At 39.5% G+C, this 13243-nt stretch overlaps 1 non-coding gene across 1 annotated transcript; it reads right to left on the bottom strand.

The window, feature by feature from the left end:
* Nucleotides 1-5922: 5922 nt before the first annotated feature.
* Nucleotides 5923-6022, bottom strand: LOC122150722. Its single transcript, XR_006163814.1, has one exon. It is a non-coding gene; the product is annotated as a small nucleolar RNA U13 (small nucleolar RNA).
* Nucleotides 6023-13243: the final 7221 nt, after the last annotated feature.

Here is a 13243-nt window from a genome sequence, read left to right on the forward strand (position 1 = left end):
AAATAAATCTGAGAAATTCATTGCTGAGAAAGAAATGAAACGCAGAGAATACCAGAAATTCACCAAGAAATGAAAGACCATTTCACATTTGAGGAAGAAATAAGCCCTCCAGAGAAGAGACTATGATTGAGAAAACAGTCATCAGTGGCTTCAAAGTTGACCTAGAATTTGTCAAGTAGAGTCACTAAGTCTCATAGACATAGTTGGTGCTGTTCAGTCAAGCTACTTTTATACATCATCTGAGGAACATTCTGCCCATGATCTCTCTACTTTAATACCAGTTAACTAATTTGCTGTCTAGTCATTTCTGACTCATGGTGACAACATGTGTGTCAGCGTAGAACTGTGTTCCATAGGGTTTTTCAATGACTGATTTCTCAAAAGTTGATCATCAAGACCTTCTTCCAAAGTATCTCTGTGTGGACTCAAACCTTCAACTTTTTGTTTAGCAGTTTAGTGTATTAACCATTTGCAATACCTGAGGACTTCTTAAATGTATTACAGATTACTGTACTTTTTATTTGAAACCCATTTCTTGACATTTTACAATAGTGGTCTCATACAGTATTTGTCCTTTTGTAATTAAGTAATTTCACTCAGCATAATGTCTTCTGTTGTTGTTGTTGTTGTTATGTGCCATATAGTCAGACCTGATTCATAGTGACCCCTCCTTGGGTTTCCAAGGCAGTATCACTACAGAAGTAGATTGCCCAACCTTCCTTCCGAGGAGTGGCTGGTGGGTTTGAACAGCCAGCCTTCTGGTTAGCAGTCAAGTGCCTTAGGCACTATGCTACCGGAGCTCCTATAATGTCCTCCAGGTTCATCCATGTTATGAAATGCTTCACAGAAGTCGTCATGGCTTTTATGTCTCTAAGACATATACTTGGTAGTAAGATTGCTGCATCACTTGTAATTCTAGCTTCTTCTGGAGGTGCCATACTGATTCCACAGTGGTTGTACTATTTTAAAATCCCACAAGCAGTATATGAGCATTCCAGTGCTTCAATACCTTCACCAGCATTTTTTTTTAAATTTTTTTGAACTTTGCCATTAATGTTGAGATGATATTATATCTCATTGTTTTGATTTGCATCTCTCTGATGGCTAAAGATCATGAACATATATTCATGTGTTTGTTGTCTGTCTGAATAAGACACTTTTGCAAGGTATCTGTTCATATCGTCTGCCCATTTTTTAATTGTGTTGTCTTTTTGTTGTTGAGGTGTTGAACTTTTCTATAAATTTTAGAGATTAGCCCTTTGTCCCATGTATCCTTGCCATTTTCCCCCCAGTCTGCATGTTCTCTTTTTACTCTTCTGGTGAAATCTTTTGATGACATAAGTATCTAATTTTTAGGAAGTCCCAGTTATCTATTTTTCCTTCTGGTGTTCGTGCAGTTTTAGTTATGTTTGATAGTGTATTTATGCCCTATGCTAGTGTCCCTAATATCTTTATAGTAGATATATTAAAGTTGTCTATATTCTTTCTTTTTAGAAACACTCATTTGTCTCCTTACCAATTGGACAAAAACATCCCAACCTGTCAGCAATATACTTATATCTTATTTCTGGGAAAATCTTATCTTATTTCCTAGGAGGAGAACTAATATCGCCTATTTCTATTTTATCATATTAACTTATATTCAGAAAATAATGCTTTCCTATCCCATCTTGTGATTGCAGAAATTATCCTGATTGTTGTCATGCTACTCTGTATCTTCTGCATAAAGTAGTCTATTCTTTGGAAATGATCTAATCTTTGATCTTAGAAAAGACCCACTAATTAACTAGAGATTGACACCATAATTGTTGTTCCGATGAGAAAAGCATTCAGGGTGTGAGGAATGTGAGTTTCTCTTGTTTCATTGCAATAGTAGCAATCAAACATCTAATTAAAATTAGGCACTCAATTGCTTTCTAAATGATTCTGGTGACTTCATTAATCTATAGTGATGAGCTACCTCTGTAATATTTAATATCCTGACAAGACAAGCCACATATTTTCAAGCTTGAGTCAAGTTTCAATCAGCCCTGAGATATACCTGGACACAGGGAATCCATTGCTTCCCATGCATGATGAGGGGCATTTATTTCAGACACAGTTCATGTCCAAAATAGACTTAATGCTTGTCTAGCATTGCACATTCCCAGAGGGCAGACACCAGTGGCAGCTATAATGCATTTTAGCTCACTTGAAGGAGCACTAAGAGAAGGTGACAAAGCTGCTCATCAACTTTCCCAGTCACTCGGCTGGAACTCCTTGGTTTCCAGGGTGGAGAGGATAAAGGGCTACTTTCAGAGTTTAAAAGTGTCTCATATTCCTGAGGTGACAGTTGCCTCCTCACAGGGATGGAATCTTTAAAGAGAAATTTTATCATAAAATATTTAGAAGTTACTTTTCTCATGTAACCCTATTCCCTGGGTAATGTCATACATGATCTTGTCACTCTCCTCATCTTTATCTCCAGTCCAGTGCTCTCTTTTGCTCCAGACTCAACTGTGATAGTTGGAGCTGTACGTCAACTTGGCTGGACCCCAGTTATGGGTGGTTGTTCCCATGATGGGATCAGATGACTGAGTTCTGAGTGGCCGGTCTGCCCAAGGGGAGTTTCCCTAGGGGTGTGGCCTGCTTGCAATGATATTCCAAGGACAATCTGGAAGAACGGCATTCCGAACTACAGACTTCCTTGAGTGAGCGGCTCACCGCTCGCCCTGGAGGTCTCTGATTCATCTTTTATTGGAAACAACAACCAATATACTGCATGCCAGCTTGAATCTCCCAGCTCTGCTGTGCTTGCGGGAACCAAGGTGGCTGCAAGCCCCATCTCCTCCAGAGACGGACTTTGCGGCTTGGACTCTTCCACTGTGCTTGCGGGAACCAAGGCAGCTGCAAGCTCCACCTCCTCCAGAGACGGACTTTTCAGCTTGGACTTGTCGGCTTCTATACGCTTAGAACCCAATCTAACACATCAACCATCTCACTAATTTCTATATAGCAATTGAATAAGAGTCAAGGCTAACTTAGTGTATTCAAAATGCTTGTATTTATTCAAAATGTGCTTCTTCTCCAGGGATCTCAGTTATGTATGCCAGAATTTCAGTAACCCTTTCACAATTCCTTTCACTTCCCACACTCAATCAGTGAACAAGTTTCAATTCTTCCACCTATTTAACATTTCCCTCTTCTCTCCTACCAGTAATTCTTGACCCTTCTTTTATTCGGGCCATCACTATCCAAGGTGCATCTTGATGACTGTTTCTAAGCCTTGCTTCCATCTTCTTAACGGTAATCTAAATATTATTCATATGCACACTCCAGCTCCAAATGGCCTAGATGATTGGGAGAAAAAAGATCAAATCTTGAGCTTCAAGGGTAGGTCTGACTGATCTAGTGGCAATTATGTACTCCTTAGCCCAGTGGTTGTTTCAGGAGCCAAAGTTTGCACATTTCTGTGAATGAACAATTGGTTTAGGATCACGTGATGCATTTTGTCAATGAGATGTAAGTTTATTTCCTGGGAGTTTTTCTCCATTGGGATACTATCATGTATGACATAAAACCTGTAACTATTAACCACCATGAAGGAAGCCAGCCAGAGGATGAAGCAGAGTCAAGGGACAAGAAGAGAAATGGACATATGGTCAATACATAAAGCCATCCCTGGAGCCTATCCCACTTAGTTACTTCCATTAATGAACCAATAAGCTTCTTATTGATTAACTCAATTTGACTTGGAATTGAGATACAGCATAGCAATATGATGCTAACTGATACATCTTCTCTTGGTAGGATTTTTTCAGTGGTCTCACAGCTGGTCTCTATCTAAATTTCTATGGTTTATCACTTGTAGGTGACCACCCACTCTGGCCAGAGTGGTCTTTTGAAACAACAAAAAGCCACAGATCTATTCATGTGCTCCCTGCTTGATCTCCTTTCATGGTAAATTGTTATCTTCAGAAAACGTAAACCTCATCAGCATGACACACAAGATGGCATAATATTTTACTTTTTCCCCTACTCTACAGCTTCATATTTCGTTTCTTAAAGTGAATTCTGTGCTACGGTCCAGTTTAAATATTTTGGTTCCTACAATAGAAAATCTTTATCACACAAGTCTATGTCTTTGCAATATAACTTCATCTTCTTTGGATTCAATTTAGGTTCATTCCAGTCAGCAGCCATCTACTGTGAGTCTATACCTGGATGTGTGTAATATGCTGTCAGACCACCTCCCCTCTTTGTTGACATGGTAGGTTTCCATTGTGAAACTTATCATGCTTCTTGGAAGACTGTGCTTTCTCCTTTATTGCATGTCTCACTCTTCATTAGCACTTGCCATATTCTATTTCAATGATTTGCTGTAACTGGTTTCTCCTTAGTTCCTCCCATGAAGGCAAGAGCTCTTTCTTATTTATCTCCATATTCCCAGTTCCTCTCATTAAGATTGGCATACTGCCTTATTCATAGGATTATTAAGAAGAAGCTCTGATTATGCAAACTGGGAAGTACATTAAATATTAGCTCATCCTAAGGGTCAATGAGTGACCTAATCATGCCTAATAATTCAGATGATGCTGACTATCAAGCTATGAGCCATATCTAGTCCACATATGTAAGATTCACCAAATCACCCTGACCAGTGAATCTGTGCTTCTTCTTGAAAAATCATCAAAAGTGTTAACAACTTGCCCCATTTTTCCTTCTGGCAATGAACTGCTGAGCAGAGTTGTGGATGCCTCCTGACATCTTGCCCTAGGCCGCTTTATTCACTATGGCCTTCTTTATGTAGAGGCCAAAATTAGGTCCCATTTTTAATAAGGCCTTGTTGTTGTGTGCTGTTGATTCTGAATCATAGCAACTCTCCATGACAGAGCAGAACCATAGGGTTTCCTAAACTGCAATCTTTATGGGAGCAGATTGCCAGGCCTTTTCCCTGTAGAGGTATACTGGTGAATTCAAACTGCCAGCCTTTCAGTTGGCCACTGGGTGCTTAACCATTGTGTCACCTGGATTCTTCATCATTTTACAGGTAAGGAAACCAAAGCCAAAACAAAGTTTTCCCTAATAGCTCCCTCAGTCCAGGGTATGTGCCTCTCCTGTGTACACTTGTACACTTAAATGCATGTTTTATAATGTCTTTATATCTCTTCCTTCTCCATCTCAGCTCATGTTCCTCGAGTGCAGAGAGTGTCCTTGTTTGTCTCTAGCTCTTCACAGGACCAGGTGCTGAGTGAGTGCTCAGGAGATATTCCTTGGAGAATTATTGAGTGGAAATCATGCTCCTGGCACACAACAGGTGACTATTGACTCCATTGCCACCTTTAACATATAGACTTGTAGACTTACCTTACATAAGACTTAATAAAGCTTTCTGTGCTAAACCCTTGGAAATTGGAGTGGGATGGGTGGGACTCCAAAAGTATAGGCAGAAGGATGTCAGTCGCAAACTCTGCAACAAGGCGTAACAGTAAAGCAGGAGAACATTGTATTGTGTTGCACACAGAGAGAGGAGCCATATGTTATGAGAGGAGGGCAGAGATCTTTCTAAAAATAGTGGCTTTTAAACTGAGATATGAAGTATTTTGACAAGTGGAGAATTAATTATTGGTGCAGTGGGTTGGTGTGCAGTCTCTAGTGAGCCCTTGTAATATACTCTTGCCACTTTTCTCCTCTATAAGCATGACATTTTATGAGTGTTTATTAATTCTGATAGAGATCCCTTCTACATGGCCTAGATCTAGGTCTTAAAGCAAAAGGAACTTAATATGTACCCATTTTATTTCCAGTCTATGATTGTCAGCTTGGGAGAATAAAGGCAAAAGAGACACAAACACACAGAAGACCCAAAACAAACAAATAAAATCTCACCAACAAAATGAAGATCCTTAGAGATTCTAGGTGAGTTTTTCCTCTTCTTTTTTACTTCAAATGGTAATGTATTGATGTTATAACGAGGCTAGAGGGAGACACGTCACACAAACATAAGAAAACACAATGATCAACTTATGGAATGAAAAAGGACCTATCGGTGAGTTTTGAAGTCTCTTGCTGATTATTGGTAACCCAGTCAGATTCTACCTCCAGATAAATCCCAGAAAGGCTTAAAAAGAGGTTGCTCTTTCCTCAGGAGCAGGTTCTTGTCATTGAATGAGAATTATTCCTTTCTCGAACATGGAGTTTCCTGACTGTACATGCATATTTACAAAACCTTCTGAATGCCTGATGTCACCCTTTGAGTGGTTGTGAAGCCAGCTGGTAATCCACGATATAACTGAATATCATTACTATGCACTTATTTATTATCTTATCACTATTTCTCCTAACAAGCTTACATATTAGATGTTTTTTATCTGCTATTTACAATAATGAAGAAACAAAGACTCAGAAAGGTTGACGGACTTACTAAATTCCAACAGAATATGAAAAATCTGCCAACTAGGTCCAGATCTAAATGGCTTTAAAACAGTTCTTTCTGTTTCACCTTGTATGGGAAGAAGTGTACAGAGACTCAGGGTCAAAATTTAAAAAAAATCCAAGATTGGTTTATCTCTTACTAACAGTGACACTGTCTCTGTTCATGATACCTGTTTTCTGGGCTCCACATCCCTAAAATGGGCACAAAAATAACTCTTCTGTTGCCCATTTGACTCTGTTGTTACAGTGCACAAATTAGATCATATAACATTGCTGATGTGGATACAGTATAAATGTTAATCACTAAAACTACATGAGAATTGGGCTTTGTGGAAGTATGTGAATAATTCTTACTCATTTACTTCAAAGATGAAGACCAGGGTATTTTAACAATAGTTGGATAGAGTGTAATAGTCAAGAGCACAGACTTTAGGATTAGACATATCTGGGTTTCTACCCTGGCTTTATCCTTTTCGTATTAACTGTGGTAGGAAGAGTAATGGCCTCTCAAAGATACCATGTCCTAATCCCCAGAAATGGTGAATATATTAGGTTACATAAAAAACAAAACCAAACATATTGTTATCAACTCCTTTCCAAGTCATAGCAACCCAACAGGATAGAGTGGAACTGCCCTTCCCTATAGGGTTTCTAAGGCTGTAAATCTTTACAGAAGAGGCAACCACTATTTTAGAAACTTTATTTAATATTTTTAATGTTTTCATTCATTGCTTTAGTTATCTACTAAATGGCTTTTATACTCTAATTTTCTTATGATAGAACTCAGTGTTGTTTTATTGATGTTGTTGTTGCTATTTGCCATCAAGTCGGACCTGACTCATAGTGACCCCTCCTTTGTTTCTGAGGCAGTATCACTATGGAAGTAGATGGCCCAACCTTCCTTTCGAGGAGAGGGTGGTGGGTTTGAACCTCTATATATCAAAGCCTGAACAAAAACAAAACAAACTCACTGTCGTCGAGTTGGGTCCGACTCATAGCAACTCCTCCTTGGGTTTCCGAGGTGGTATCACTGTGGAAGTAACCTTCCTTCCAAGGAGTGGCTCCACATTGTTAGAAACAATTTTCACACTGGCATTTCTAGCTAGTAATACTTTCTTTCATTTACCTGCTGAAGCACATTTATATCTTTCTTTTTAACAAAGCCAAAAACTTTAGTTGTGGTCTTCCTAATAGTACCATAACACCTCAACATGAAGGATAAAAATTTTGATTTATGAATTATTAGGTAACCAGTCACATTAAAGCAAATTAACAAACAAAAAATTGTTATCATGACTGTACATCAAGATATTCTGCAGCTTATAGAAAATCATTTTTAAAATGAAACAGATGGAAAATTACATTGTGCTTGTGACTGGTGGAGCCCTGATGGTACAGTGGTTAAAGTGCTTGGCTGCTAATGGACAGATCAGCAGTTTGAACCTATCAGCTGCTCAGTGGGAGAAATATGTGGCAGTCTGCTTCTGTAAAGATTTACAGGAAACCTTATGAGGTAGTTCTTCTACTCTGTCCTATAGCACCACTGAGTCAAAATTGACTCTGGCTGTGGGCTACCAAATCTTTCTGTCATGAAGAGTTTGGTGGGTTCAAACTGCCAACTTTTTCCTTAGTAGCTTTTTGCTTAGTACTAGCTTTTTGCTTAGTACTAGCTTTTTGCTTAGTAGCTTAGAAGCATGACAAGGGCTTCTAATAGGGTACATGTTGTTGTTGTTGTTATTTGCCATCGAGTCGGACTCAACTCATAGCAACCCCTCCTTGGGTTTCCCAGGGAGTATCACTACCAGAACCCCTAATAGGTTACATAGCAAAGATGAATTAAGGTTTTAGAAGGAATTATGGTTGTTAATCAGCTGACCTTGAGATGGGAAGTCTGTCCTGGATTCTCTGGGAAGGACCAATGTAGTCATAGGGTCTGTATAAATGAAACAGGGTGGCAGAAAAGATTGAATCAGAAAATGAGATGTGATGATAAAAGCAGAGGTCAGATGATACAGTTACTGGTTTTGAAGTTTGAAGAAGACCACAAGCCGAGAAATACATTCAGCATCTAGAAGCTGGAAAAAGCAGGGAAACAAATTCTCTCCAAATGCCTCCAGAAAGGAACATCTTGATTTTTGCCCAGTTGAACTCATAACAGACATCTGACCAGACAGTAAGAAAATAGTATTGTTTTAAGTCACTAAGTTTGTACCAATTTGTTAGCCATAGAAAACTCATACATTAGCTATGTTGCCTTGAGGAAATTAACTAACTTCTCTGAGCCTTACTTATGTGATATAGTAAATAATCAATCAGTAAATATTAGCTAAGGATCCCTGGTTGACACAAATGGTTAAGCGCTTGACTACTAACTTAAAGATTTGCAGTTCAAGCACACTCAGAGACACCTTAGAAGAAAGGCCTGATTTCAAAGGGTCATAGGCTTGAAAACTCTATGGAGTGCAGTTCTAATTTGTGTTCACATGTGGTCACAATGAGTCAGAATCTACTTAACAGTCATGGGTTTGGGTTGGTTTTTATAAAGATTGGCTTTATTGCTGTGATTAATATCATATAGACAATGCTACTGGACTAATGATAGTTTTAATAAGGTGTAGGAGTCTGTCTTTATCATAATTAGGAGTCAACCTAGAAGACTGATTTTTCCTATTTACCTGGAGATATCAACCCTGAGAGGCTCTGGACAATGAGATCTGGCTGACTCACTGCAAGCATTGCTGAACTCCCACTGCATGTTGCCACATTAACTGAATGAGGTTTGTGCCAGATATATCTGTTGCCTGGTTAAGGAAGTGTTCTCTGCATTGGAAGCCTAGGCAACAGCATATGCAAAAAAGTTTCTGGTTTCTTGGAATAGCAAATTAAGTGTCAGGGAAGATAGATACTGTAAAAAGGATTCTAAGAAGCAGTGCAATGAATTAGGAGAACGACGCCCTGTTTGGCTCCAGAGGCACTTTCTTTACCTTTTTTTAAAAACAAAAAACAAAAACTTTTTTGTGCTTTGGTTGAAAGTTTACAAAGCAAATAAGTTGTCCATTCAACCATTCACATGATTTTGTTCCATGCCATTGATTGCAATCCCCTCAATACAACTTCACTCTTCCCAGTTTCTCCCTGTGTTTCTCTTTCCCTTTCCTCCTTCTCTTCTAACCATTCCTGCCTTCTGAACTTTGTCCTTGGACAAATGTTGCCCTTTCAATCATCAATGGTCAATGGTTGTAAGTAATATCTACTTTCCTAGACTTATTGTTCACCTTGTTGTTGTTATGTGCCATCAAGTCATCTCCGACTCATAACGACCCTATGTACAACAGAACAAAACAGTGCCTGGTCCTGTGCCAGCCTCACAATCCCTACAATACCTGAGCCTGTCACTGCAGCCACCATGTCAATCCATTTTGTTGAGGATATTCCCCTCGTTCATTGACCCTCCACTTTACCAGGCATGACACCCTTCTTCAGAGAATGGTCCTTTCTGATAACATGGCCAAAGGAGGTGAGATGAAGTCTGGCCATTCTTGCTTCCAAGGAACATTCTGACTGCACTTCCTCCAGGACAGATTTGTTAGTTCTTTTAGCAGTCCACGATACTTTCAGGATTCTTTGCCAACACCACAACGGAAAAGCTTCAACTCTTCTTTGGTCTTCCTTGTTCATTGTCCAGCTCTCACATGCATATGAGGTGGTTGAAAATATAATGGCTTCTTCGTCAAGGAGATATCTTTGCTCTTCAGCAATTGAAAAAAGTCTTTTGCAACAGATTTACCCAAATGCAATAAGTCTTTTGATGTCTTGACTGCTGCTTCCATTGGCATTGATTATAGAACCAAGTAATGCAAAGTCTTTGACAGCAGTCTTTTCTCCATTTATTGTGATGGTGCTTATTGGTCCAGTTGTGAGGATTTTTATTTTCTTTATGTTGAGCTGTAATCCATACTGCTGACTGTAGTCTTTAATCATAATCAGCAAGTGTTCCAAGTCATCCTCACTTTCAGCAAGCAAAGTTGTGTCATCTGCATATCTCAGGCTGTTAATCATCTTTCTTCCAATCCTGATGCCATGTTCTTCTTCATATAGTCCAGCTTCTCAGAATATTCACTCAGCATGCAGATTGAATAAGTATGGTGAAAGGATACAACCCTGACACACTCCCTTGCAGTATCCCCTTGTTCTATTCAAATGGAAGCCTCCTGATCTATCTACAGGTTCCTCATGGGTTTGCTTAAGTGTTCTGGAATTCCCATTCTTCTCAATGTTATCCACAATTTGTTATGATTAGCACAATTGAATGTCTTCACTTAGTCAATAAAACACAAGTAAACATCATTCTGGTATTCTTTGCTTTCAACCAAGATCCATCTGACATCAGCTATGATATCCCTTGCTCCATGCCCCCTTCTGAATCAGGCACCATCTAGTTCTTCTTTCAGGGTTATGGGTTCTAGTGGTCCATTAATCCTTTGGGCTATTTTTTTTCCAAGTGTCTTATTTTCTTCACTCTTGTTTGTTGTGGGTGGGAGAAACCAATAGATGCTCCTTAGATGGCTGCTTGTAAGCTTTATTTTCTTTTTCTTTTTAAGTAGTGATTTGTGTGAAAGTTTACAGAGCGAATTCATTTTCCAGATAATAGTTCATACACATTTTCTTTCATGACACTGATTGCAGTTCTCATAATGTAACAGCTTTCCTCCCACTTCCTCTCTGTAGTTGCCTTTTCCCTGTGTCCTTCTTTCCTATGCATTCCTGTCATCTGAGCTATCTCTCTGTGCAAATACTACCCTCTGATCTCCCATGGTTGATTGCTCTAAGGAGTGTACCTACCTGGTATAAATGTTCACCTTACAGGCTTGTCTATTGTTTGGCTGAAAACCGTGAGAGTGAGTTCAATTCCAGGCCTGAAGGGTAACTAAGGGCCATATTCTCAGGGTTTCACCAGTCTGTCAGACTACAAAACTTGGTCTTCTTTTTATGATTTTGAGTTTGGTTCTACATTTTTCTCCCACTCTATCCAAGATTTCCTGTACTGATCCACTTCTGAGTGGTTGACAATGATAGATGGGCACCTTCTAGTCCTTGTGATCTCATGGTCATGTAGGCTGAGGTTTGCATGGTGCACTAGTACTTTGGACTAATTGTTTCCATGAATCTTTGGTTTTCTTCATTCTTCTTTGCTCTGAATGAAGAGAGATCAATTGTTGCATCTAAGATGACCACTTGCAAGTTTTTAAGACTCCAATTGCCACTGAACCAAATAAGATGTAAACCTTTGTTTTGTGAAGTATGTTATGCCAATTGAGCTTGATATTCCCTGTGCCCCTTGTTAGCTCTATTATGTATATGAACTTTTTTTTTTTTTTTTAAATTGTGTTTTAGGTGCAAGTTTACAGAGCAGAGTTTATTTTACATTCAACATTTCTTGTACATTTAGTTTCACTCCCTAATTGCCATCCCCCACCATAACCCAGTCTCTTCCCCTCCCTGCCCAGTAACCTCCCCTCCCCATGCCCCTCAGTATGCACTGCTATGTGTCCTGCATTTTCTTCATGCAAATGTTGTCCCTCTGGGATCCTGTTGTCGATTGCTCCAAGGGACGCATCTCCATAGAGCATGTGGATGCATCACTGTCACCGTGGGTTGAGTGGTTTGCTTGTACATCTTGTTTACTATTGGGCTGAGAACCAGCCCCAGGAGTGAGTTTTATTCCAGCACCAAAATGTATCCCAAGGCCATAGTATTGAGGATCTCACCAAACTCCATCCGACCAATAATTCTGGTCATTATTGTGTTTTTGGATTTTGTTTCACATTTTTCCTCCCACTCTATCCAGGATCTCCAGATTTGATCTTTCCCTGAGTGGTTGGCATTCGTAGCTGGGCACCATCTATTTCTTCTGGTCTTGAGGTTCATCATATCCTAGGACTGATTGCTTCCAAATGCCCTTGTTTTTTTGCACTCTTCTTCACTTCCGAGGATAGGAGACCATCAGCTGCATCTAACAAACCTACAAAGTGAGTTCCCTTTCTTAAGCAAACCCTTCTTTGCCTTTTTACAGTAATAGGCTCATACAATATTTGTCCTTCTGCTATTGACTTATTTCACTCAGCATAATGTCCTTCAGGCTCATCAATGTTGTGAGATGATTCGTGTACCCTTCATTGTTCTTTAATGTACCATAGTGTTCCATTGTGTGAATGTGCCATAATTTGGCTATCCACTCATCTGTTGATGGACATTTAGGTTGTTTCCATTTCTTTGCTATAGTGAATTGTGCTGTGATGAACATAGGTGTGCATATGTCTGTTTGTGTGCTGCCCCCCATCTGATCTTCTCAGATGTTTATATGTTTATCTGTGTGCTGTCTCTCACCTCCATAGAATATATTCCTAGTAATGGAATTGCTAGGTCAAATGGGATTTCTATTTTTAGTTTTTTAAGGAAATGCCATAACGTTTGCCACTATTGTTGTACCATTTTACAATTCCCCCAGAAATGCGTTAAGAGTTCCAATCTCTCTGGAACCTCACCAGCATTTGTTATTTTCTATCCTGTTTAACTTTGCCGTTATTGCTGTGATGAAATGATATCTCATCGTTGTTTATATTTGCATCTCTCTAATGACTAAAGGGGAGCTCTGGTAGCATAGTGCCTAAGGTGCTTGACTGCTAACCAGAAGGCTGGTGGTTCAAACCCACCAGCCACTCCTCGGAAGGAAGGTTGGGCAATCCTACTTCCGTAGTGATACTGCCTTGGAAACCCAAGGAGGGGTCTCTATGAGTCGGGACCGACTGGACAGCAAACAACAACAACA

The sequence above is a fragment of the Orycteropus afer genome, unplaced genomic scaffold (assembly GCF_000298275.1).
Source record: "Orycteropus afer afer isolate SDZICR_OR568_19922 unplaced genomic scaffold, OryAfe1.0 scaffold00213, whole genome shotgun sequence".
Lineage (NCBI taxonomy): Eukaryota > Metazoa > Chordata > Mammalia > Tubulidentata > Orycteropodidae > Orycteropus > Orycteropus afer.